The sequence below is a fragment of the Scyliorhinus canicula genome, chromosome 15, assembly GCF_902713615.1.
Source record: "Scyliorhinus canicula chromosome 15, sScyCan1.1, whole genome shotgun sequence".
Classification (NCBI taxonomy): domain Eukaryota; kingdom Metazoa; phylum Chordata; class Chondrichthyes; order Carcharhiniformes; family Scyliorhinidae; genus Scyliorhinus; species Scyliorhinus canicula.
The window spans coordinates 132,056,973-132,084,142 of NC_052160.1; the positions used below are offsets into that span (position 1 = coordinate 132,056,973).

Genomic DNA, 27,170 nt, shown 5'->3' on the forward strand with positions numbered 1-27,170 from the left:
TGGGGGGGCTTTTGCCGATTCCCGGGAAAATCTTACCCAGAGAAAACTGGAACAATATTCCCAGAAAACTGATCTCAAACATACTCTAACTGCTCTACCACTTCTCAGTCAATGTTCCATCTCCTATGGAAGATTTAATCAAATGCCTTCTGAAAACGTATTTTTGTGACATCCTCTAAACCCTTCCAGTAAAGGTGCAATGTAAATACAAGTAAATTTAATAAATGGGTAGCTCTTGCAGAAGGCATGTACAAACACGATGACCATACATTCTTCTGCTGTGCTGTAATGCTGTCATTCTATATTAGCATACCAAAGCTAAACGGGCTGGTTTGACTGCCCTCTTTATTTGTTAGTTTACTTAGAATGACATAAAACATACAGCACAGAAACAGGCCAAGCTGGTGTCTATGCTCCAGCCTACTTCATTTAACACTATTAATATAACAAACGATTCCTTTATCCATTGTATACTCGTCTAGCTTCTTCTTAAACTCTCCCCTGTTATTCTTGTCTGGGAGAGCACGGATAGACAATGGCATTATCATTGTTGAAATTCCCGCCATCAACATCCTGGGGATTATCACTGACCAGAAACTGAACTGGACCAGCCACATACTTTTGCTACGAGAGGAGGTCAGAAGCTGGGAATTCTGCAACATAGAAAATAGGAGCAGGAGTAGGCCATTCAGCCCTTTGGGTCTGCTCCGCCATTCAATACGATCATGGCTCACCATCCAACTCAAAAGCCTCAACCCGCTCTCCACCCATATCCCTTAGCCCAAGAGGTATATCCAACTCCTTCTTGAATACATACAGGGTGGGATTTTCTGGTCCACCAGCCGCACATTCCTGAGCGGCGCGCCCTCACCGGGATTCTCCGCTCCCTCCACCTGCCAATGGGATTTCCCATTGTGGCCACCCCACGCCGCCGGGAAATCTGCGGGTGTGGGTGAACTGCCGGCACAATGAAACATCCCGCCAGCAGAGAATCCCGCACAGTGTTTTGGCCTCAACTACTTTCTGTGGTAATGAATTCCACTGGCTCACCACTCTCTGGGTGAAGAGATTTCTCCCCAGCTCAGTCCTAAAAGGTTTACCCCATATCCTTAGACTGTGATCCGTAGTTCTGACACCCCCACCATCGGAAAAATCCTTCCTGCATCTACTCGGTGTAGTACTGTTATAGTTTTATAGGTTTCTATAGACCCCCCTCATTCTTCTGAACGCCAGCAAATATAATTCTAACCGACTCAATCTCTCCTCATACGTCAGTCCGACCATCCAGGAATCAGCCTGGTAAACCTTTGCTGAACATCTTTCCTCAGGTAAGGAAACCAAAATTGCACACGATATTCCAGGTGTAGCCTCCCCAAGGCCCTGTATAACTGCAGCAGGATATCCCTGCTCCTGTTCTCGAATCCTCTATTGGCTGTGAAGGCCAACATGCCATTAGCCTTCTTTACCATCCGCTGCACCTGCATGGTTACCTTCAGCAACTGGTCTCATTGTATATTCCCCTCTCTCAGTCTATAGCCATCCAGATAATAATCTGTCTTCCTGTTTGTGGTGAACCACGTTCCACTGTTACTCACTGCTATATATATATATATATATATATATATATATATATATATATATATATATATATATATATATTCACTGTTATTGTTTGTTCCATTGTTACTTATTGTTGTTGTTGTTGTTGCTTCTGTTGGCTCCGCCCCTCGGGCTTTGTATATAGTTGGCTGATCTGTGGCCCTGCCTCAGTGAGGGATCAGCAGCAGACAGGCACACATCTCAGTGTATTAAAGCCACATTTTAGTTCTTTCACTCGCTTCGTCTATTATTGATGGTCCATTACCGTTTTTGCTACCAAAGTGGATATCTCTCATTTATCCATATTATCCTGTATCTGCCATGCATTTGCCCACTCACCCAGCTTGCCCAAATCACACAAACATCTCTGCAACCTCTTCACAGCTCACCCTCCCACCCAGCTACATGTCATCTGCAAATTTGGAGATATGTCTCCAACAAATAGCTCACCTCTAAATCCCCAAAGCCTGGCCACCATCTACAAAGCACACATCAGGCGTGTGGTGGAATACTCTCTGTCATAGTATACATCCAGGTACATGATGGAGTGCAGACAGGCAGTGATTGACACACAGGATGACCAGTGAGCAAACAGAACACAGCAGCCAATCACCAGACAGGACACGACCACTATAAAGCAAGAGGGCACCAGTTTTCCCGCTCTCTCGGGATCCAGCCTCTGAGACAGACAGAGCTCGTGAGCAGCAGCTAGAACAAACACCATGTGGTAGTAAGATAGTCTGGTCAGGTTAGCCTCAGGTCTCCAGTCAAGTCAGCATAGTGTCAACCCACAGCTAAGCATGTATTATAGTTAGTTGTTCAATAAAATTGTGTTGCATCTCTTCAAGTGTTGGAAGCCTGTCTCTCTCTACACTGCATGTCCCACCTCGCACACTGCTTCCTCAAGACGCGCCCTTCCATGAGGCTACTGATCTGCCAGTTATTCTACCGACCTCTACGCCCACCGTATTGGAGGCAGTCCCGCCCATTCAGGTGCAGGCGGCCCCTGACCCACCCTTGAGGCGGCCAACCAGAATTTGTCACCCGCCACAGAGACTGAATTTATAGACTGAATGTTGCATTACCTTGTTATCTCACCGTTTTGACATCTGTATATATCGTTTTTTTTCTCATGTGTTATCTGCCCTCTATCTGCACTAGACACCTTCCCATGTATATAAGTTAGCATATTCTGTATATAGTCAAGTTCCTGAACACATATCTTTTTTTTTTAAAGGGGGGGAGATGTCATAATATACATCCAGGTATATGATGGAGTGCAGACAGGCAGTGATTGACACACAGGATGACCAATGAACAAATAGAACACAGCAGCCAATCACCAGACAGGACACGACCACTATAAAGCCAGAGGGCACCAGTTTTCCCGCTCTCTCGGGATCCAGCCTCTGAGACAGTCAGAGCTCGTGAGCAGCAGCTAGTATAAACACCATGTGGTGGTCAGTTAGTCTGGTCAGGTTAGCTTCAGGTCTCCAGTCAAGTCAGCATCGTGTTCACCCACAGTTAAGTATGTATTATAGTGAATTGTTCAATAAAATCGTGTTGCATCTCTTCAAGTGTTGGAAGCCTGTCTCTCTCTATACTGCATCAAACACAGTCCACAAAGACCCAGCTTACACATCACTCTCCAACAAAACTTGAACTTGACACCATGTAAGATAAAGCAGCCTGCTTGATCGGCACTGCATACCCCCCACCTAAAACATTCACTCCCTTCAGCACTGACACACAGCTACAGCAGTGTGTACCATCAACAAGATGTACCGCAGCAACAGCACCTTCCAAATCCCAGGCTTCTACCACCTAGAAGGATAAGGGCAGTAGATGCATGGGAAAACTATCATCTGCAAGTTTCCTTCAAGTCACACACAATCCTGACTTGGAACTAAATGCCAAATGTCACTGGGTCAAAATGCTGGAATTCTCTCCCTCAGGGCACTTTGCATGGACCAACATTTTCGTGGGCTGCAGAAGTTAAAGCAGGCAGCTCACTTCGTCAAGGGCAAGGTCAGCATTTATTGCCAGGGATAGTTACATTCCAAGAATGATTATATTTAAATCACAGGAAGAGGCCATTCAGCCCATCATGCCTGTGTGACCTCTTTGCTCCAGCTATAACCCTACCTTGCTGCCCTTTCCCCTCAGCCCAGTATTTTTTTCCCTTTCAATATTTATCTAATTCTCTACAATCAAACCCGTTAGTAATTTTAAAGATCTCGATCTAGTCGATCGCCCCTTTGTTTTTGGTTCCCGGCAAAAGAACCCCAGGTCTTGTGCTGTACTATAACGCCTCCGTCTAGACGGCAGAGTCAATCACGCCAATGGTTTGGGCTTTGGCTCGGTAAATGTCACCGCGAATGTATTCCTAACCTGTTCGGCTGCATCAAAATGTGGAGTAAAACACGTGCCTCCCTCTAGGACGGCGCGGACACCGGCAGATAAGGTGACAGCTCCCAGAAACTGAAAGGAAATCGATCGGGAGACAGGGGGTGAGGAGGCGGGGAGGGTAGTGTGGCGAGGAAAGAAATCGAGGGATATACAACAACGCAAGGAGGCGATTATGAGCGAGGGAGGGGGTTGCGGAGGTTGCTTGTCTCTCCCGGGGGTGCTGCTGCTGGTGGGGAGCTGGGTGTGAGGTGGAGATTAGGGGAGAGGTGGGGGTAGACAATCTGCGGTGAGGGTCCTGATGATCACACACATGCACATAGACCCCGACGCGGGCTGAAGGAACCACATCCCCTCTGCCGGAGGAAACCCCGAAGGGGCAGGAAACACCCGTGAAATTAACAAGGGGGGAAATCGACAAGACATGAATGTGATCGGTGGAGACTCGCCGGGCGGAGCAGCTCCTGATTCACAAGGCAGCGAGGAAAGACAGCGCTCACCTACTCACTCTCTCCCTCCTTCCTCTCCATTCCTCCAGGCTCCTGTAAAGCGACCAGGGGAAGGATTTCTGTGAACGACATTGTTTTGATTTGATTTGAACATTAATAGCATGATCACCCTGGAGCTGCCCACCCTGGGATTTGTAGAGAGAGACAAGGCTCGCTGGAGTTGGGGGTGAGTGTATTTGTATCCATTTGTATTGTTGACTTGCAACATTGTTTCGTTTCCTTTTGTCCTTGGTTCATTTCTAACAAGGTTTTTTTATATCGAGGGGAAATCATTGGTTTACAATGTATCGAGCTAGCGGATGTAACCAAATCGAGTCCAGCTGTCGACTTGTTGTATGTGGTGGTGGGGAGTTAATTAAAAGGGGTTTGGCAAATGACGACTAGAATGCAAGCAAAAAAATGTGATATAAAATCAGAGGGTAATGCTGGGGATTAGTAACGGGATTACAGATAAATGCTCAAAGAAGCAAGCTGTACTTAAATGAAGAAACTGTCTCTGTCTCTCTCTCTTTTATGTAAACTATCACTGGGCCTTTCATATAGGCCCGGGGTGGAATCTGCAGTTATTAAGCTTTATATTTAATCCTATCGCTTGCTGATTTTTTTTATTGCAACCCCACCACCCCCTTTCCCACCTCCAGCTGTGAAGGAGGGAGATTCGTTCCCTCTTTAAGGAACTGATCACAACCTGGGTGTGTGTTTACAGTTGACTTTACTGGCCTTGGGCGAGGGATTGGCATCATCCAGGATTCCTGCTGCTGATCGGTTAAACTGCTGGGAAGTGGGTGTGTGTGTGTGGGGAGAGAGCTGGGAATGAGAGTAGAATTGTGTTTTTTTAAATCCACACTAGGTCGAATAGAACGAAACTGGCATTTCTATAGCACCTTTCACGACCACTGGATGTTGCAAAGCATTTTACAGCTAATCAAATACTTTGATGTGTAGCCTTTGTTGTCATGTCGGAATTGCAGCAGTCAATTTTGCGCACAGCAAGCTCCCACAAACAGCAATCTGATAATGACCACATAATCTGCTTTTGGACTGCATGGACTGATCCCTGCAGTGCAGAAGGCCATTCGGCCCATTGAGTCTGCACCAACCCTCCGAAAGAGCACGCTACCACGGCTCACTCCCAAGCCCTATCCCCGTAACCCCGCATTGATCATGGCCAATCCACCTAACCTGCACACCTTTGCACTATGGGAGGAAACTGGAGCACCCGGAAAAATAATCTTTATTGTCACAAGCAGGCTTACATTAACACTGCAATGAAGTTACTATGAAAAGCCCCTAGTCACCACCTGTTCGGGTACACAGAGGGAGAATTCAGAATAATTCAATTCACCTAACAGCACATCTTTCGGGACTTGTGGGAGGAAACCAGAGCAGCCGGAGGAAACCCACACAGACACGGGGAGAACGTGCAGACTCCGCACAGACAGTGACCCAAGCCTGGGACACTGGCACTGTGAAGCAACAGTGCTAATCACTGTGCTACCACCCCACGCAGTCACGGGGAGAATGTGGATTGTGCAATATCCACACAGGCAGTCACTCAAGGCTGTACTCGCACCCGGGTCCCTGGTTTTGTGAGGCAGCAGTGCTAACCACTATGCCACCGTGCTGCCCTTCTTGTGATATTGATGAGGTAGAAACATTGGCCAGGACAGCAGGGAGAATGCCCCTGTTATTCTTCAAATTAGTACCCTGGGATAATTTACATCCACCCGAGAGGGCAAGAAGACAGTGCCTCAGTTTAACGCTCCATACTTTGACAGTGCAGCACTCACTCAGCATTGCCCTGGAGTCAGCCTTGTTTATTGTACTCAAAGTCTTGAAGTGGGACTTGAACCCAGAACCTTGTTGCTCAGAGGCAGAGTGCTACCAACTGAGCCGTGGTTGGCAGGCAAATAGCCTGTTGGCACTCACTTCCCCTCTAGAATGTTTGTGGGATGGGGAACAGAGTATAGCAGAGTTGGAGGGGAGCATGGAACAGTGACTTAGGTAATTTGAGCAGTTCGCCATTTGAGTTGTACATTTTGTTAAAATAGACTTGTGGAGCAGTTCCTTGCTATTAATCTGTTGGTGGTAACTTCAGTTCAGTTGGCACATTGACACCCAGGTGCCCTGAAATGGAGTTGAGGCAGGGCACACACCAGGCACAGCAACCAGGAGGAGGAACCCATAAAGGAATGAAAATGATGGTGTGGCTAATGGAAGTGAGGTGGTGGGGGAGACGGCCAAGAGGGGTGACCGGAGGGAGGGGGGAAAGGAGAAAGGAGAAGTGGGGGGGATGAAGAAGGGGAAGAGGAAAAGTGGGGGGGGGAGTTTCTGCGACACGGCAGGGAGTGAGAGATGACATGGTCAAGAGCGAAGAAAGGGGCCATCTGGGATGGGCTAGGTACAGAGTGGAATTAAAGGGGCAGGAGTTAAGTGGGGAAGATGACAGACGGTAGAGGGGATTCGAGGCGCAAGCCTCAAATAAAGTTGGTAACGTGGAACTTCCGGGGACTGAATGGGCCGGTTAAAAGGTCGCGGGTGTTCGCGCACCTCAGGAGCTTTAAAGCGAGGGTTGTCTTTTTGCAGGAGACACACCTCCGTGTGAAGGACCAGGTTAGGTTAAGGAAGGGGTAGGTCGGGCAGGTTTTTCACTCGGGGTTTGATTTGAAATCGAGGGTTATGACGATTTTAATGAGCAAAAAAATGGGATTCGTGAGTGTGAAGGAGGTGAGGGGTCCAGATGGGGGAGATATGTGATTGTGAGTGGGGTATTGGAAGGGGCACCGGTAGTGGTGGTAAATGTGTATGCCCCAAATTGGGATGATGTGGGTTTTATGAGGGGGTTGCTGGCAGCAATCCCGGATTTGGCCACGTACCAGTTGATCATGGGAGGAGATTTTTTTTTTTTTTTTAATAATTTTTATTAGGTTTTTCACAAAATATAAACAACAAAACAATAACAGGCAGCACGGTAGCATTGTGGATAGCACAATCGCTTCACAGCTCCAGGGTCCCAGGTTCGATTCCAGCTTGGGTCACTGTCTGTGCGGAGTCAGCACATCCTCCCCGTGTGTGGTTTACTCCGGGTGCTCCGGTTTCCTCCCACAGTCCAAAGATGTGCAGGTTAGGTGGATTGGCCATGATAAATTGCCCTTTAGTGTCCAAAATTGCCCTAAGTGTTGGGTGGGGTTACTGGGTTATGGGGATAGGGTGGAGGTGTTAACCTTGGGTAGGGTGCTCTTTCCAGGAGCTGGTGCAGACTCGATGGGCCGAATGGCCTCCTTCTGCACTGTAAATGCTATATTAAAAAAAAAACAACATGGTAAAAACCCAAGAACACCCACCCAACTACAAAAGCAACTACTAAAACACAAAAAAAAAAGCAAGCAGCAAAAAGGAAAGAGATAACACCCGCCACATCCAACAAACCCATGTACACAATTCTTCCTCCCACCGAACTAAACCCCCCCACCGGGTTGCTGCTGCTGCCGGCCTATTTCCCTACCGTTCCGCCAGGAAGTCCAGGAAAGGCTGCCACCGCCTAAAGAACCCCTGTACTGATCCCCTCAGGGCAAATTTCACCTTCTCCAATTTGATGAACCCCTCCATAACTGTGTCCTGGAGCCAAGATGGATAGATCGAGCCCCAGGTCGATGGGTAGGGTACGAATGGCAAGGGAGCTGGGGGGGGTTTATGGAGAGGATGGGTCTGGTGGATCCATGGCGCTTTCTGAACCCAGGGGGAAGGGAGTATTTCTTCTTTTCACACGTCTATAAGGTGTATTCGAGCATTGATTACTTTGTAGTGAGTTGGGAGATTTTGGTTGGGGTGGAAGGGGCAGAGTATGTGGGGATAGTTATCTCGGACCATGCACCCCACTGGCTGGATATTCAGTTCAGTATGGGACGAGAGCAGAGGCCGGGGTGGAGGTTTGACTTGGGGTTGTTGGCGGATGGAGGTTTTTGTGATAAGGTGCGGTTGGCGATTAGGGATTATGTGGAGTTCAATCAGAATGGGGAGGTATCGGCGGGCATTTTTTGGGAAGCACTGAAGGCAGTGGTCCAGGGAGAAATTATCTCATTTACGGTTTGTGCGAACAAGGAAAGGAAGGCGGAACATGACTGTCTAGTGAGCGAGATAGTGGAGGTGGACAGGTAATATTTGAGGGTGCTCACCATGGAGGGATTGGCAAGGAGGAAAAAGTTCAGGGGCAATTTGACAGGTTGACAACGGGAAGGGCGGTAGTGCAATTGCGTCGGGCAAGAGGGGTGCAACACGAGTATGGGGAGAAGGCGAGCCACATGCTGGCGCACCAGCTGCGGAGGCAGGCTGCGTCCAGGGAACTATTGAAGATCCGGACTGGGGCTGGGGATGTGGTGTCAGAGCCAGGGAGGATAAATGAGGCATTTAGAGAGTATTACCAGGGACTTTATGAGGCAGACCCAGGAGGAGAGGAGGGGGACATGGGGTGGTTTCTGGATGAGCTGGAATTCCCCCAGGTGGAGGAAGCAAAGAGACAGGCATTGGAGGAGCCCCTGGGGCTGAGGGAGGTGCTGGATAGTGTCAGGGGTATAAAGTCGGGGAAGGCCCCTGGGCCGGATGGGTACCCGGCAGAATTTTATAAGAAATTTGCGGCAGACCTGGCACATCTGTTGGGGGCGTTTAATGAAGCACTGGAGAAGGGGGAATTGCCGGAGATGATGAAGCAGGCAGTAATCACACAAATCCCCCAAAAAAGGGAAGGATCCGGTGGAATGTGGGTCATATAGATCGATATCACTATTGAACACGGATGTAAAAGTATTGGCTAAATTGTTGGCGGGGAGGATGGAGGATTGTGTCCCGGGGGTGGTTGCAGAAGATCAAACAGGCTTCGTGAAGGGCAGGCAGCTCACGAGTAATATAAGATGGCTGTTGAATGTGGTGATGAATCTGTTGAGAGCTCTGGTACCGGAGGTGGTGGTGTCCATGTACGCGGAGGAAGTATTTGATTAGGTGGAGTGGCAGTACATGTTCGAAGTTTTGGGAAGGTTTGGGTTTGGGCCGAGATTTGTGACATGGGTGCGGTTGCTGTATGTGGCACCAAGAGCGAGGGTGAGGACGAATGATATGAGCTCACGAAGCTTTGACTTACACAGGGGTACGAGGCAGAGGTGCCCGCTGTCGCCGCTGTTTGCGCTGGCCATAGAGCCATTGGCGATGTCTCTCAGGGGTCGGCAGAGTGGCAGGGGATAATGAAGGGACAGAGGGAGCATCGAGCTCTATGCCGATGACCTCTTGCTGTATGTTTCGGATCCATTGGAGAGTATGGGAAAGATTATGGGTCTGTTGGGGACGTTTGGAGGGCTCTCAGGATACAAGCTGAATATAGGAAAAAGCGAGGTATTCCCGGTGAATGAGCTGACACAGCGGGCTAATTTAGGGGGGATGCCATTTACGGTAGCGAGGGATAGGTTTAGGTATTTGGGGATTCAGGTAGCGAGGGAATGGACCGGGCTCCATAAGTGGAACCTAACAAAGCTGATGGAGGAGGCCAGGGAGGATCTTAAGAGGTGGGATACACTGCACTTAACGTTGGCGGGGAGAGGCCAAGTGGTGAAAATGAATATTCTGCCGAGGTTCTTGCTTATCTTTCAGGCTCTCCCGATCTTTATACCAAAAGCCTTTTTTTGGAAAGAGGACACAATCATCTCTGACTTTGTATGGACGGGGAAGGTGCCACGGGTGGGGAGGACCCTGCTACAGAGGCAGAGGCAGCAGGGGGGGTTGGCGTTGCCAAACTTGCTTCATTATTATTGGGCGGCGAATATGGACAAGGTGCAGCGGTGATGGGAAGAAGAAGGGGTAGAGTGGGTTAGGATGGAGGAGGAATCTTGTAAGGGGTCTAGTTTGAGGGCTATGGTGACGGGAGCATTGCCAATGGCTCCGAGTAGGTATTCAGGGAGCCCAGTGGTGCAGTCCATGGTGAAGCTATGGAATCAGCTGAGGAGGCATTTTTAGGGTGGAAGGGATATCGGTGCTAACGCGCTGTGCGAGAATCATGGGTTTGAGCCGGGGGGGGGGGGTGGATAGTATGTACAGGAGGTGGAGAGAAGTGGGGCTGGTCAAAGTGAGGGATTTGTATTGGGGGAAGGGTTCACCAGTCTAGAGGAGCTAAGGGAGATGGTAGAGCTGCCGAGGGGTAGTGAGTTCAGGTATCTACAGGTTAGGGACTTTGCACAAAAGGTCTGGAAGGGGATCTCTAGATTGCTGGGATACACCCAGCTGGGGAGCAACTGCTGCTTCCGGATGTGGAAGGGAAGGGAAGAATTGGGGATATATATAAGTGGCTGGGGGAGCAGGGGGGCGAGCGGGTGGTGAAGATCAAGGAGAAATAGGAAGCGGAGAGGGGAATGGAGATCAATTGGGGAGTATGGAGTGAGGCACTGTGTGTAGGGTAAACGGGACCTCCTCTTGTGCAAGGATGAGCCTGATACAGTTTAAGGTGGTGCACAGGGTGCATATGACTCAGGCGAGAAGGAGTGGGTTCTTTCAGGGGTTAGCAGAGGGTGGCAGATGAGTGTGAGAGGTGTGGGCGGGGGCCAGTGAATCATGCGCACATGGTTTGGGGTTGTGAAAAATTGGGAAGATTCTGGGCGGGAGTGTTCGCGGTCCTAGCCAGGACAGTGGAGGAAGGAGTGGACCCTTTGGTGGTGATATTTGGGGTTTCAGAGAAGCCGGAGCTCATGGAGAGGTGGAAGGCCGATGTCTTGGCCGTCGCCTCTCTGATTGCACGGCGACGAATTTTGCTGGAGTGGCGGTCGGCATCGCCACCGGGGGTAGCAGCATGGCTGGGTGACCTGTATGACTTCCTGCGGTTAGAGAAGATAAAGTACGAGTTAAGGGGCTCAGCAGGGGAGTTTGAGAAAAGGTGGGGGATGTTTGTGGCCGTGTTTGAGGAGCTGTTCGCCGCAGGGGGGGTTTGGGGGGGGTGAAAAAGGAGAAAAATCAGTACAAACTGTATCGTTGATTGTTGGGAAGAATGTTTCCCGGGGTGTTTGTTTGCTGTAACCTACTTTGATATAAGTTTGAATAAAATGCGTTTTAAAAAAAACGATAATGATGGTGTGGCTGGGAAGCAGTGACAAAAGTAATCTTGTCAGCAAATCTGGAGGCTGGATTATCTTTACTGTAATCACTCCCACATACTCATTATTTTTAACAGTAATAACACTGTTATTTATACAGTGGTAAGAATGAAGCTTGGAGCTGTCGTTGAGAGAGTGGGTGGCTTTGCAGGTGCCATGGACAACACCGCCAGGATCTCACTGAATACAATTCTCACTCAAAAGGTTAATTATCTGGTTCTGCCCCACGAGTAGCTGTCGGTTTAACCTGCCTGCCTGGCATTCCTCTGTTGTTGCCTGAAAGGAAGAGTCAAACGTAAATGGTTCGGAGCTCGAGACCAAGTATCAGAGGAATGTATTCAAGGCTGTTAATTATCACAAACAATGATTTGTTAGTATTTATTTGTGTGCAAGTCAGCTTTCTCCTTGTAAAAGCACGAGAGCAAGAATAAAGGAAAATAGGTCAGCAACAGGGAGCATGTCATTCAGTTAGCTTTCTTGCCCCTTCAGTTAGATTATGGCTGATCTGTAACTCGACTTCTATTTATCCACTGGATAAAAACAAATTACTGCGGATGCTGGAATCTGAAACAAAAGGGAAAATGCTGGAAAATCTCAGCAAGTCTGGCAGCATCTGTAGGGAGAGAAGAGAGCTCGCATTTCAAGTCCAATGACTCTTTGTCAAAGCTCAAAGCTTTGTCAAAGCTTTTGACAAAGAGTCATCGGACTCAAAACGTTAGCTCTTTTCTCTCCCTACAGATGCTGCCAGACTTGCTGAGATTTTCCAGCATTTTCCCTTTCGTTTCTATTTATCCACCTTTGCTCCATATATCTTAATCTGTCTGTCTTTCATCTGTCCTCGTCCTCGGTGTTGGCCACACTATGAACAATCTTTTTCCACTGATTTATATTGTCCGGTGCCTTCACCCTTGATGTGTTCGGCAGGCTGGGTCTATGTGGACTGCGTTTGATGCATGTAGAGAGAGACAGGCTTCCAACACTTGATGAGATGCAACACGATTTTATTTAGCATCTAACTGTTTTACATGATCAACTGTGGGTTGACATTATGCTGACTTGACTGGAGACCTGAGGCTAGCCTGACCAGACTTACTGACTACCAAATGGTGTTTGAACTGGCTATGCTCACGAGCTCTGAATGTCTCAGAGGCTGGATCCCGAGAGAGTGGGAAAACTGGTGCCCTCTGGCTTTATAGTGGTCGTGTCCTGTCTGGTTATTGGCTGCTGTGTTCTGTGTGCTCACTGGTCATCCTGTGTGTCAATCACTGCCTGTCTGCACTCCATTATATACATAGATGTATGTTATGACAACCCTGCCCCATAGAAAGGTCATTACACATTATCCACCCATCCCATCTTGATCTTCCATGCATACATTTTCCAGATGTTTTGCCTCACATTATCTCTTTTTCCAAACACTTCTCTCCTGTTCACAACACCTGTCAACAATATGTGAGCTTCCTCGACATCACTGCCTCAAACAAATTCTTCTTAACGCCAGCTCTCTTGAGCCCCCCCCCCCCCCCCCCCCCCCACTTGTTTATCCATGTGGCCATCCATGAACATAGAAATTAGAACATACAGTGCAGAAGGAGGCCATTCGGCCCATCGAGTCTGCACCAACTCACTTAAGCCCTCACTTCCACCCTATTCCCGTAACCCAATAACCCCACCTAACCTTTTATGGTCACTAAGGGCAATTTATCATGGCCAATCCACCTAACCTGCACGTCTTTGGACTTTGGCATCCCTTTAAAGTGGTGGAAACCGTTGAAGTGGTTTTAACGCAATCAATTTCATTACCTTTTGAAGCATTGAAGTCAGTGTGCTGGGCTAGGAGGCTGAATGCTTTGAACTGCCTGGTGCACACTCCTCAATGTTTGCTTTGACTTTTTTTGGGGAGAAGGGTGGGGGGGGGCAAAGCATCCCACCTGGCTTGTGAATGGTGCATCCTGCCTGGCAATGACATGTGAAATAGCTCTAATGAACTATCTGCATGGTCCCGCCGAGTTGAGGCAGGAAGCCTGACTGGGCCATCAAGAAACTCGCTGTGGCCGGTGAGGCGGGCATGAAGAATCGCAACCTGTTTGCCGCCTGGCACAAATTCCAATTTTGCACCACCACAAGATTCTCTGCCCGTTGAGGATTCCCGAGCATAGTGGCAGAGGATGGAGAATCTGATGTCTTTCTGATGAAACGTTAATCTAGGGTTCGAACCATCCTCACAAGTGGCTGTAAAAGATGCCATGACAACACTCTTTGAAGAAGAGGAAGGGCATTCTGGCCAGCATGTGCAGGGGTGTGAGGAAAAGGCAGGGGAATGGCATTATGTCACAATGCTCATCTGGAAAGCCGGTGCAGGCACGATGGGCTGAATAGTCTCCTTCTGCACCATAATGATTCTGTGATTCTCCGAATAGAAACATCTGCCCCTTAACCAACATCTACCTTTTTATTAGAATCCCTCTGCGTATAAATCGATTGCTACACTTCCTTATTTACGTAGCGATGACAATTCAATCGCCCTAAAGTGAGTTGTGACCTCCCGGCAGATGAGCCCTGGTACCCTTGTATGTGCACATTGGGTTTTAAAGAGTTCTGGCCATAATGTTGCTGGAATTCTCGGATGCTGAGCGCAGTGGGAACTTGGGACATTGGTAATGATGTGACCAACAGCCTATCTCCTCAATCAATGATGTTGAAAGATTGAGAAATAAAAATAGGACTGAATAATAATAATCTTTATTAGTGTCACAAGTAGGCTTACATTAACACTGCAATGAAGTTACTGCGTAAATCCCCTAGTCGCCACACTCCGGCACCTGTTCGGGTGTACGGAGGGAGAATTCAGAATGTCCAATTCACCTAACAAGCACGTCTTTCGGGACTTGTGGGAGGAAACCGGAGCACCCGGAGGAAACCCACGCAGACACAGGGAGAATGTGCAGACTCCACACAGACAGTGACCCAAGCTAGGAATCGAACCTGGGACCCAGGCGCTGTGAAGCAACAGTGCTAGCCACTGTGCTACCGTACAGAAGGATGGAGTCTAGTTGAATCAGTTACACAAAAAGAGAAATAAAGAGTGGGGTTGGGAAATTGCGTTGAGAGTGTGAGGAAAAATAATGAGTCAGAAAAGAAAGAAAAATTACATCTAAAATTTAGTTACTTTTAAAGTCATCCCAGAAAGTTCAAATCCTGGAGGAATGAAACTCCAAAGTTACAAATATTCTCTTTCTGGGCAGGAGAGCTTGGCTGGCATTAATTAACAATTAGCACTTTATTAAAAGGGGACATGTGTTTTTAATTACTGGACTTAAATTTGTGTGCTGCATTTAAGGTAATTAATGCTCACTTGCAGCAACTTCATGAAACTCCCAGGGAGGCAAAGATGCTACTTTGCCAGGTTAACTGTGCAGCAGTGCAAATTCATAGAATCATAGAATCCTTACAGTGCTAAGGAGGCCATTTAGCCCATCGGGTCTGCACCAGCCCTCTGAAACAACAATCTACCTAGGCCCAACCCCCTACCCTATCCGCGTAACCCCATCTAGGGGCAATTTTAGCCTGGCCAATCCACCTAAGTGCCGCCTCTTTGGACTGCAACTGGTCAGCAATTTGTGGCGCTTTGGTACCTCTTCCTTGCTATACGTTGCTGACTGATTTCATAGACCTTACAGTGCAGAAGGAGGCCATTCGGCCCATCGGGTCTGTACCGGCCCTTGGAAAGAGCACCCTGTTTAAGCCTGCACTTCCAACCAATCCCTGTAACCCAGTAACCCCACCTAATCTTTATGGACACTAAGGGCAATTTAGCATGGCCAATCCACCTAACCTGAACATCTTTGGACTGTGGGAGGAAACCGGAGCACCCGGAAGAAACCCACGCAGACACAGGGAGAACGTGCAGACTCCGCACAGGCAGTGGCCCAAGCTAGGAATGGAACCTGGGACCCTGGAGCTGTGAAGTGACTGTGCTAACCACTGTGCTACCGTGCTGCCCATTTGTGCATTAATATTGGTGCACAATGTTCATAAACCATTATTTCTTCATCCAAATGGATAGATGCATGGATCAAATGCATGGACTGGCCATGCTAACTTGCCCCTTAGTGTCCAAAGAAGTGCTGGTTAGGTGGGATTTCGGAGATGGGCTGGGGGAGTTGGGATAGTTAGGGTGCTCTTTCAGAGGGTCGGTGCAGACTCGATGGGCTGAATGGCCTTCCTCTGCACTATAGGAATTCTATAATCCTATGGTTGTAAAATCTGGGCCAATGTTCTATTATCATTCTCTAGATGTCCATTTTCCGCTCTGACTCCATTACTTTACCGGGGTGGGAAACGCTAAGGTTAATCTTACCACTAGACAACAAGGTAATACAATGGTTAACACTGTTGCTTCACAGCGCCAGGAACCTGGGTTTGATTCCCGCCTTGGGTCACTGTCTGTGTGGAGTCTGCATGCTCTCCCCGTGTCTGCGTGGATTTCCTCCGGGTGCTCTGGTTTCCTTCCACGAATCCTAAAAGACATGCTTGTTCGGTGAATTGGACATTCTGAATTCTCCCTCTGTGTACCTGAACAGGGGGCGGAGTATGGCGACTGGGGGATTTTCACAGTAACTTCATTGCAGTGTTAATGTAAGCTTACTTGTGACAATAGTAAAGATTATTATTATTAAAGTATCACTAAGAAACTCCTCACCTGATGAAGGAGCTACGCTCCGAAAGCTAGTGATTCCAAACAAACATGTTGGATTTTAACCTGGTGTTGTAAGACTTCTTACTAAGAAACCTGTTATCCATTGTGTCAGAGTATAGTATACATGTAAAGCAACAGAAGAACGCATGTGAAGTAGCCATCTGTACCCCGGGATTTGCTGTGTGGAATGGGTCCATTGTATCGAGCTGGTGATTTAGAGCTTCATTACTCTGACCTTTGGGATTACCTGCCTTTGTGCATTCTTGTTCCAGGCGGCATGCCATTGACTGGGTCTTGCTTGTCTGGATATCATTTTCAAATTTAAGAATAACTATTGCCCTGAAAAATACTTCAAAGCTTCTTGTGTGTTTGATGTCAGTTTGTGTTTCCACTCAATGTTTAGTGGTTGGCTGACCTGAATTGGGGAGATCAAAATTCATGACCAGCTCACAGGGTACCAAGAAGGATGGTTTTAGGAGATACATTCCTAGGGTACTAGCTATTGTCAGTTTCTTATCTGTGTTGAGATGACTGATCCAATCATTTGAGGCCCTGGATCAGAAAATCAACAATAATTCCAGCTCCTGATCACTATCCATTGATCTCAGGCGGGATGCTCCGACCCACCCCGCTGGGTCGGGGAATTGCCGGGGGGCGGTGTGAATCCCGCCCCCGCCGGCTGGTGAATTCTCCAGTGCCGGAGAATTGGCGGGGGCGGGAATCGCGCCGCGGCGGTCAGCGGCCGCTGACAGCGGCCCCCCCTGCAATTCTCTGGCTCACGATGGGCCGAAGTCCCACCTGTTCTATGCAGGTCCCGCCGGCGTAATTTGGAGTAGGTCCCTTACCGGCGGGACCTGACGGCGCGGGTGGGCTCCGGGGTCCTCGGGGCGGGGCGATCTGGCCGGGGGGGTGCCCCCACGGTGGCCTGTCCCGCGATTGGGGACCACCGATCCGCGAATGGGCCTGTGCCGTAGGGGCACTCTATTCCTACTCGCCGGCCGTGTAAGCCTCCGCGATGGCCGGCGTGAAGGTGAACCACCCTTGCACATGCGTGGGGATGACGTCAGCAGCTGCTGACGCTCCCGCGCATGCGTGGACCCACGCCAGCCGGTGGAGTCCCTTCGGCCCCGGCTGGCGTGGCGCCAAAGGCCTTCCATGCCAGCTGGCGGGGCGCAAACCAGTCCTGCGCCGGCCTAGCCCTGAAGGTGCGGAGGACCCCCGCACTGGGACCCCCTGCCCCGCCGGGTGCGGGAGAATCCCGCCCCTCATGTTTGACATGATTGAAAAAGTTGCTGGCTAGATTGCAAGAACAAAAGCATTTCCTCCATGGTTGGGAGTTCCTACACCACGTGGACTGCAGCAGTTCAAGAAGGTGGCTAACCACCACCTTCTCAAGGGCAGTTAGGGATGGACAATAAATGCCAACCTTAATTATGACACCCAAATGAGCAAATAACAAAAGTTATGATTTCAGTGACTGGCATAAGAGGCTCAAGGAGCTGGATAACCGATGTTTCTGTCATAGCTGAAAAGTGAATGGACATCAAGGGAATCCAGAACCAGGCTCAGCTGAGATTCCTCACATGGTTGAATATCCTGGTTGTACTATTAAGACTCATGGACATAGGCTAGAAAATTTGATGGCTGAACCGGAAGAAAGAATTTTCTCACCTTTGGGGCATTGGTGCATGAGGGGGAGAACATTTGCAGAAACCCTTAACATGTAGAAAAGCCCATTTGACCATGTGTCCCATGTCAGGGCTGAGACATGGAAATCATGTGAGGAATTGGGGTGTAATGGATTCAATCTAGTTACTACAGTGGAGTGACACGAGATAAACAGAAAGACTTGCATTTCTATATCGAACCATTCGCCACCTTGAGACTTCCTGAGGTGTTCACATCCAATTAAGGACATTTTGAAGTATAGAAACTGTCGCAACGTTGGGAATCCAAAAGGCAATTCATACACAGCAAGCTCTCAAATGATCCCTTTTATTAATGTTGACTGAGTGATAAATATTGGCCTGGACACTAGGAAACCTGATTGCTCCCCTGCTCTTTCTGAAAATAGTGACATGACCTCTTTTACATCCCCCTCAGCCGTCCAAACAATGATACCTCTGGTGGAGCAGCGCTGCTTAAAATCTACAACTCTGACCAAGCTTTTTGTTCACATGTAGTAATATTTATTTATGTGGCTTGGTGTTGAATCCTGTCTGACCGTGGCTCCCATGAACCATTTTGGAAATTTTTATGACATGAATCCCCTCTTACAGATGCAGATTGTTGTTGTATCAGTAAAAGTAAACCTGAAACTCTCGGATTGTCATAGAAATCTGACTGCTTCACTTTTGGCCTATGGGCCAGGCAATCCTCCATTCTTACCCTGCCTGGCGCAGACTCCACTCCAGCCCCATGTCAACATTGGTTGATTCTTGCACATTCTCCCCGTGTTTGCGTGGGTTTCACCCCCACAACCCAAAGATGTGCAGGGTAGGCGGATTGGCCACGCTAAATTGCCCCTTAATTGGAAAAAATAATTGGGTACTCTAAATTTATATTAAAAAAAACATTGGTTGATTGTGAATTGTGCCACTCGGCCAATGGGAGTCCACACCCCGAGAATGAATTGAAAAAAGAATCACATGTCCTGAGGCTAATTGCAGTGTCTTTAATGCCACCCTAATTAATTCAGCATGGTCCAATTAGCCACATGTGGCAAGTTGGGGATATGAACAAATGTGCGAAAAGTGCGTGTTTGTGTGTGCGTGAGAGCGTTATGTCGTTGGATTCTGACTGTGGTAGATGTTTGTTCAGTAAATTATACACATGTGAAATCCAGTAAATATACACATGGGAAGTACATTTACCTTCATTGTGTGAGACATCTGCTAAAATTAATGCTTGTGGCTAGCCAGTAATTACTATTGGACAACACTGAATTAACTCTCACAGAAATGGCACAGTACTTGGGACTTTCCAGATCTGTGTGTCTTTGCTGAGTGTACTTGGAAAAATACAGTATTTAATTGAATCCAGGCCTGTACTCAAGGATGAGGGTTCTGCATCCTGTCAGTGGGATATCATTTCAAAGCATCTCCGGTCTTCTCAATGGATAAAGTCATCTTGGGGAAAGTTTGGAAATTTACAACTGCACTCCATTCCTTCAGATTTCCGTGATTGCCCTGTGAAGCTTTGATAGGAACGAGATGCAGTGCATTCCGCAATCTGAAAATGTATCGACATCTGGCATTGATTGCACCAACATAGATTTCTGTGCCAATTCTTGTATATAGGCTAGAAGGGAAGAATTCACTCAAATCTAGCACTGTTCGTCTTCATTTGCTCTCGATGTGGGTATGTTCTGTGCTTGTGTGAGTTCCGTAGCAGAGGAAACTGCTGAAACTCTCATGCATACCTCTGATAATCTCTATCCTTGGCTACTTCAATGCTCACCTGCCCGACTTCACATCTTTCACCCTCTGTAAACTTGAACTCATTCAAACTGTGCTGCCTATATCCTAACTTCCACAGAGTTCCCATTCACTCATCACTCCTGCGCCTACTGACCATCGTCAGTTTGGCAATGCCTCAATTTTAAAATTCTCATCTTTGTTTTCAAATCCCTCCATGGCTATGCGCCCCCCTATCTCTTGACCCCTTCCAGCCCTACAACCCCCAAGTTCTCGACGCTCCTCCAATTTTGACCTCTGGACCATCCCAGATTTTAATTGCTCGACAATGGGCAACCATGCTTTTAGTTAATGAAGCTCTGGAATTCCCTCCCAACACCTCTCTGCTTCTCTATCTCTCTCTATCTCTCTCTGCCTCTCTATCTCTCTCTTCTTCTCTATCTCTCTCTGCCTCTCTATCTCTCTCCGCCTCTCTATCTCTCTCTGCCTCTCTATCTCTCTCCGCCTCTCTATCTCTCTCTTCTTCTCTATCTCTCTCTTCTTCTCTATCTCTCTCTTCTTCTCTATCTCTCTCTGCCTCTCTATCTCTCTCTGCCTCTCTATCTCTCTCTGCCTCTCTATCTCTCTTCTTCTCTATCTCTCTCTTCTTCTCTATCTCTCTCCGCCTCTCTATCTCTCTCCGCCTATCTCTCTCCGCCTCTCTATCTCTCTCTGTCTCTCTCTGCCTCTCTATCTCTCTCTGCCTCTCTATCTCTCTCTGCCTCTCTATCTCTCTCTGCCTCTCTATCTCTCTCTGCCTCTCTATCTCTCTCTGCCTCTCTATCTCTGCCTCTCTATCTCTTTCTATCTCTCTCTCTCTATCTCTTTCTATCTCTCTCTATCACTCTGTCTCTCTATCTCTCTCTCTCTCCCTTTAAGCCAACCTCTGACCAAATCCTCGGTCATCAGACTGTCTCCTTATGAGGTTCAGTGTCTATTTTGTTTGATAATGCTCTTATAAAGTGACTTGGGACATTTTGCTGGATAAATGTAAGTTGTTGTTGTTGATGGTTGATCAGAAAGAGCAGAATAAGGGGCGCGATTCTCCGCACTCCCGACGGTGCGGAGAATAGCGTGGCTCGTAAAATTTTACGGCCACGCTGTTCCGACGCCCTCCCGCTATTCTCCCCCCCCCCCCCCCCCCCCACGCCCGACTCCCGATACGAATCGCTGCCGCCGTTTTTTTACGGCCGGCAGCGATTCTCAGCTGATGGGTGGGCCGAGTTCCCAGACCTTTACAGCTGTTTTTACGAACGGCAAACACACCTGGTCTGGCCGTTCGTAAAAACGGCCATAAACTGTCGATTTTTAAAACCATGGCATCGATTGGCACGGCAGTACCACGGCCGTGCCAAGGGTGCCATGGGCCCGCGATCGGTGGGCACCGATCGCAGGCAGCGGGCCTGATGCCCGCGCACTCTTTGTCCTTCCGCAGCCCCGCAGTATCCATTCACGGGGCGGCTGAGGGGCATCCCGGCCCGCGCATGCGCGGTTTCGCGCAAATGCGCGATGACGTCATCCGCGCATGCGCGGGTTGGAGTCTTCCAATCCGCACATGCGCGGCTGACGTCATATGACGCGTCAGCCGGCGCTAACTCTGGCAAGCGGGCTTAATGAAATTCGTTAAGCCCGCGATGCCGGAGTTTACGGCGTCGGGATGCTAGCCCCGACCGGGGACCAGAATCGGTTCCCGATCGGGAAGGGGGGGGCTGGCGTCAAACCCGCCCGGATTTGACGCAAGCCTTACGATTTCTCCTCATATGGGAGAATCGCGCCCCAGGTGTGTGATTAGCAGAAGAGCTGGGATTAGTTTCCCGGTATGTCCAAATGAACAATATGTCACTTACGGACAGTGGACAAATCATACTGGGTGTGTGACTGTTCCTGTTGTACCTCCACTTGAGCTGTGGGGAATATACAGCAGTCCAATTTATCAATCTGCTCTTCTGAAATTCAGTTATGCATCAATGAGCATTCAGAGTTATATCTTCGGGGAAGTGAGTCCAGGTCGATCACTGAAGTGGGGGAAGGGGGGGGGGGGTGCAGGGGTCAGAGTAATAGTCTAAGGTCATGCATTAAGAGCATCATACACACAATGTATTACTACTAAACTATGAATACATTGTGCAAGAGTAGGTACGGTACCCATAATGCTTTAAAACACTTCAGTGTTAACAAAAAATGTCAAAAAGGAAAGGCGATAATTCCCTGATGTTTTTCCTGATTTTGATGATTTAAGCTGAATGCAAGGATTTCCCAGCAACTTCCAATCTAAAGAATATTCTGATGGGCGATTAGGTTCTAACTGACCTGCAGGTATGCCTATATAAAAACAAATTACTGCGGGTGCTGGAACCTGAAACAAAAACAGAAAATGCTGGACAATCTCAGCAGGTCTGGCAGCATCTGTGAAGAGAGAGGGGAGCTAACATTTCGAGTCCGGGTGACTCTTAGTCAGAGCCAGGTATGCCTAGCGTTATGTAATGATTAATGTGGCCTCGATGGATAGGCTTCTTTCTTGAGAACCCTGGAGGGATTTTCAATACCTTTACCGCTCTGAATAAAGATGTTGTTCCCCACGGCTTGTTTGCTGGCAGTGGAGATCATAGAATTTACAGTGCAGAAGGAGGCCATTCGGCCCATTGAATCTGCCCCGGTACTTGGAAAGAGCACTCTCCACCCTATCTCCGTAACCCAGTAACCCCACCCAATGGTTTTGGACACTAAGGGGCAATTTATTATGGCCAATCCACCTAACCTGCACATCTTTGGACTGTGGGAGGAAACCCGGAGCACCCGGAGGAAACCCACGCAGACACGGGGAGAAGGTATACTGAAGCCGGGAATCAAACCTGGGACCCAGGAGCCGTGAAGCAACTGTGATAACCACTGTGCTACCATGCTGCCCAATCTCGCCATTGGTCAGCGATGGGATCCTCCGTCCACCTGATGTCGACAGCATTTGTTCGCCCACTGCACTGCCGGGGTCCCAAGATGCCGCTGGGGGAAGGCAGCAAATTCAGCCCGTTGTCTTTGAATGCCGTTTGCATCAATTGCGATTTATATAGTTAGCTCCTGGTTTTATAACTGGCATTACTTTCCAGCATGATTTAACTGCTAAAACAATCAGTTTTGACCTGCGGAGGCGAGGAACCAAGGGGTGGGTACAGTGAGAAAGAGTCAATTTAACTTTGCTAGCCAGGCAGAAAATCAGGCTGAGTGTAACTTGGGTACACAACTCACCATGACTCAATATTGATTTAAGCTGATAAAAGTTAAATTTACTTCTATGATAAGGTTGCCAACTCTGGTCGAATGTATTTCTGGAGATGCTCTCAAATGATCCATTAAAACCATTGGTCCTGTACACCCTTGAGGTATACCTACCTTCTCAGACCAACCAGACAGTGGATTTTCCAATATTTCCAATAGTTTTGTGACATAAGCGAAGGTAGTCAAATAGAATGAAAGAAGAACACAATCTCTTTCAATGCCTCTTCTAGTTTTCGCTGCTCATAGCAGTGCCCAAGAGATTGATCATCAGTTCTGGAGGATTGACAACCCAAAAACGCTGAGCTCTTCCTTTCTAATCCGCTCAACCTGGTCCCAATTCCCTTAGTTAACGGGCCAGGAATGAGAGCTGAACAATAAAATACACACTGCTGGCTCTTGGCTTCTCTTCATAAACAACAGGGATGTTCCAAATGAATGGCATTTCCTGGAAAATATTGAATAGCATTTTGCTCAGCTATGGTAGGTAATATATATAAATAGCAATACAGCTGCGTAAATAAATCTGTTTACATGAGCATTCATTAACAAGAGAGGCAGGTGTGGTAACCATTTAGACTAGATAACAAATATTACAGCCCCAATCTGAGTGACACTGTCTGCCCCAACTCTTATTTTCTGTCTGTGTGTCTCTTTCTCACTATTTCTCTGTGTATCTCTATCTGCGTAAATATAGTTCATCTCTGTCCACATATAGGGGAGGCATGGTGGCATAGTGGTTGGCACTCAGCCTCACAGCGCCAGGGACCAGGGTTCGAATCCCAACCTCGGGTGACTGTGTGGAGTTTGCATGTTCTCCCCGTGTCTGAGTGGGTTTCCTCCGGGTGCTCCGGTTTCCTCCCACAAGCCCAAAGCCATCCTGGAATGATGTGCAGGTCGGCGCAACATCGGGGGCCGAAGGGCCTGTACTGCGCTGTAATGTTCTATGTGCCGATTTGGTAGACTGGCCGTGCCTAATTGCCCCCAAGTGTCCAAAGGTTAGGTGGGTTTACTGGGATGGGGGTGGGGAAATTGGCCTATGTAGGGTGCTCTTTCGAAGGATTGGTGCAGATTCGATGGGCTGAATGGCCTCTTTCTGCCCTATCGGGATTCTATGATCTACGATTTGTGTGCTGTCTATTTGTATGTATCTCGCTATCTGAGTATCTCTTGCTCTCTACTTATTCATATCTCACTCTCTCACTCTGTGTCTCTCTGTATATTTCTCTCCTTCCATTTATTCGTCTCTCTCTTTGTCAGCACGTAACTCCCTCTTTGTGTGCATCTCCCATTCAGTCACTCTGAGTGTCTCTCTCTCTTTCTCTCTCTCTCTCTGTTACTCTATCCAAGCACATGCCTCTATGTTTGCCTGCCTAGTTCTCTATCTCACATGTTGGACTAGATTTTCATGCAGACCTGCCCAACCTTTTGGGGTACTATTGGGCGGCCAATATGTCAATGGTGCGTAAAAGGGTGATGGAGGGGGGGGGGGGGGGGGCGTGGAAAAGAATGGAGATGGCGTCTTGCAGAGGTACGAGCCTGGGTGCCTTGGTAACGGCGCCGTTGCCACTTTCTCCTAAGAGGTATACTACGAGCCCGGTGGTGGCGGCGACCCTAAGACCCTGGAGACAGCATAGGGGGGAAACAGGGGGCTCGATGGAGGCTCCATTAGGTGGAAATCATCAGTTCATCCCGGGGAACACTGATGGGGGATTTAGGGGGTGGCATAGGGTGGGCATCAGTAAACTGAGGGACCTGTTTATTGGCGGGAGGTTTGCGGGCCTGGGGGAACTGGAAGATAAATTTGGGCTCCCCCAGGGGAACATGTTCAGATACTTGCAGGTAAAGGCGTTTGCTAGGCGACAGGTAGAGGAGTTCCTTTTGCTGCCCTCGCGGGGGCAATGGACAGAGTGCTTTCGGGGGTGTGGGTCGGAGAGGGGAAGGTGTCTGACATTTATAAGGTAATGCAGGAGGTGGAGGAGTCGTCAGTGGAGGAGCTGAAGGCTAAATGGGAGGGGGATCTTGGGGAGCAGATAGAGGACGGAACTTGGGCGGATGCCTTGGAGAGAGTCAACTCTTCCTCTTCATGTGCGAGGCTTAGACTCATCCAATTTAAGGTGCTGCACCGGGCCCACATGTCCTAGGACTAGGATGAGTAGGTCCTTTGGGGATGAGAACAGGTGCACCAGGTGTTCGGGGAGTCCAGCGAATCATGCCCATATGTTCTGGGCATGCCCGGCACTGGAAGAATTCTGGAAGGGGGTGGCAGGGACGGTGTCGAGGATGGTTGGATCCAGGGTCAAACCAGGGTGGGGACTCGCGATTTTTGGAGTTGCAGTGGAGCCGGGAATGCAGGAGGCGAAAGAGGCCGGTGTCCTGGCCTTTGCATCCCTAGTAGCCTGGCGGAGGATCTTGATGCAGTGGAAAGATGCGAGGCCCCCAAGTGTGGAGGCCTGGATCAGTGACATGGTGGGATTTATAAAATTGGAGAGGGTCAAATTTGCCCTGAGAGGATCAATACAAGGGTTCTATAAACGGTGGCAGCCTTTTCTGGACTTCCTGGCTCAAAGATAGGTATCTTGGTCAATAGCAGCAGCAAACCGGGGGGAGGGGGGAGATGGGGGGAAGGGGGGGAGGGGGTGTTCCTTATTATTGTTTCAATTTTTAAATTTTTTTTTGTAACTTAACATTGTGTTAATTTAAGTTGTTAATATGTTTTGTTCATTGAGGATGGGTGAATGTTTATGACTGTTATCATTATTGTTATTGTTGGTATTTTATTACGGTTCGTTGTTGTTGTATAAATACAAAATTTTTCAATAAAAATTATTTAAAAAAAAAAAAAGATTTTCATGCAGACGTATCTGTGGCTGAGTTGAAGCGCACTTGCCTCTGATTCAGAAAAAAAGGAAAGGCTTGTATTTCTGTAGCACCTTTCATGACCTTGAGATCTCCTAAAGTGGATTGCAGCCAATAAGGTTCTTGGGCAGGGCTGTTATTGTTGTAATATAACAATAGTTGTGGATTCGACTCCCATTCCAGATTCTTGGATGCAAAATCTAGGCCGACCCTCCAGTGGAGCACCGAGGGAGCGCTGCATTGTTGGAGGTGCCATCTTCTGGTTGATACGTTAAATTGTGCACCTTCTCATGCAGATGTAAAATATCTGGGGTGGGATTCTCTCACTGCTGGCGCCGAAATCGGGAACGGCATTTGGACGGAGAATCGGTCGTGATGCCAAAATCGTGGCCGGCGCCGGGCACCCGCTAGAATGCCATGCTCCGGTTCTTGGACAGAAGCATCAATACATTCTACTCCACATGCACAGTAAACGCCTTCCGCATATTATTACCGGGCCTGACCCGGTATTCTCTGCGGCTTTCGGGATGTTTTGTCTCCACCAGGAGGAATTACCGGCCAGGTGGTGGGCTGTGGGGTCGGAGTGGACGAGAACGGAACACCATTGCCGGAGCCGGCAAGGCAGCCATGCGGCTGCGCACGCCGCTGACTGCCTACTGTGAACTTAGAACATAGAACATAGAACAGTACAGCACAGAACAGGCCCTTCGGCCCTCAATGTTGTGCCGAGCAATGATCACCCTACTTAAACCCACGTTATCCACCCTATACCCGTAACCCAACAATCCCCCCATTAACCTTACACTACGGGCAATTTAGCATGGCCAATCCACCTAACCCGCACATCTTTGGACTTAGTGCCATGGGTCGTATGGGTGCCTCCCCAGGCCACCTCCCTCTGTATCCTCTGGCTCCGGCCGACCCATCAATGGGATGAGCGTGCTCCAGCGCAACCAGTGCCACCTTGTTTGCTGGGGTGAGTGTGTGTGGGGAGTGCAGTGCTAATATGCGGCAGCAGCTTGTCAGCCTCTCGAGTGTCAATCCCGACTCCGGCGGATCCAACACCATTTCTCATTGGAGCAGCCCATATTCCACATGGCGCCGGTGCTAGCCCATTAACGGTTGATGAATTGCTCTGGGAGTATTCAAATTGGCAGCCATGTTCGCTATATTACAGTAACAAGTAAACTTCGAGGAGGCAGAATCTGAGGATCGTCGGACTGACTGAAGGAATCGGGAACGCGAG

The 27,170-nt window shown here is 48.6% G+C and overlaps 1 protein-coding gene across 2 annotated transcripts in view; it reads left to right on the forward strand.

Moving 5' to 3' along the window:
* Positions 1 to 3,901: 3,901 nt before the first annotated feature.
* LOC119978126 (ETS domain-containing protein Elk-4-like) overlaps positions 3,902 to 27,170 on the forward strand; it is a 133,048-nt gene continuing 109,779 nt past the window's right edge. Inside the window, exons 1-2 of one of the 2 annotated variants that reach the window (XM_038819530.1) lie at positions 3,902 to 4,063; positions 4,544 to 4,680. The gene's annotated coding sequence lies outside the window, so the exon portion shown is untranslated. Of the gene's footprint in view, positions 4,064 to 4,284; positions 4,681 to 27,170 lie in introns of those variants that run through there. The other variant, XR_005463394.1, reaches the window with a different exon arrangement.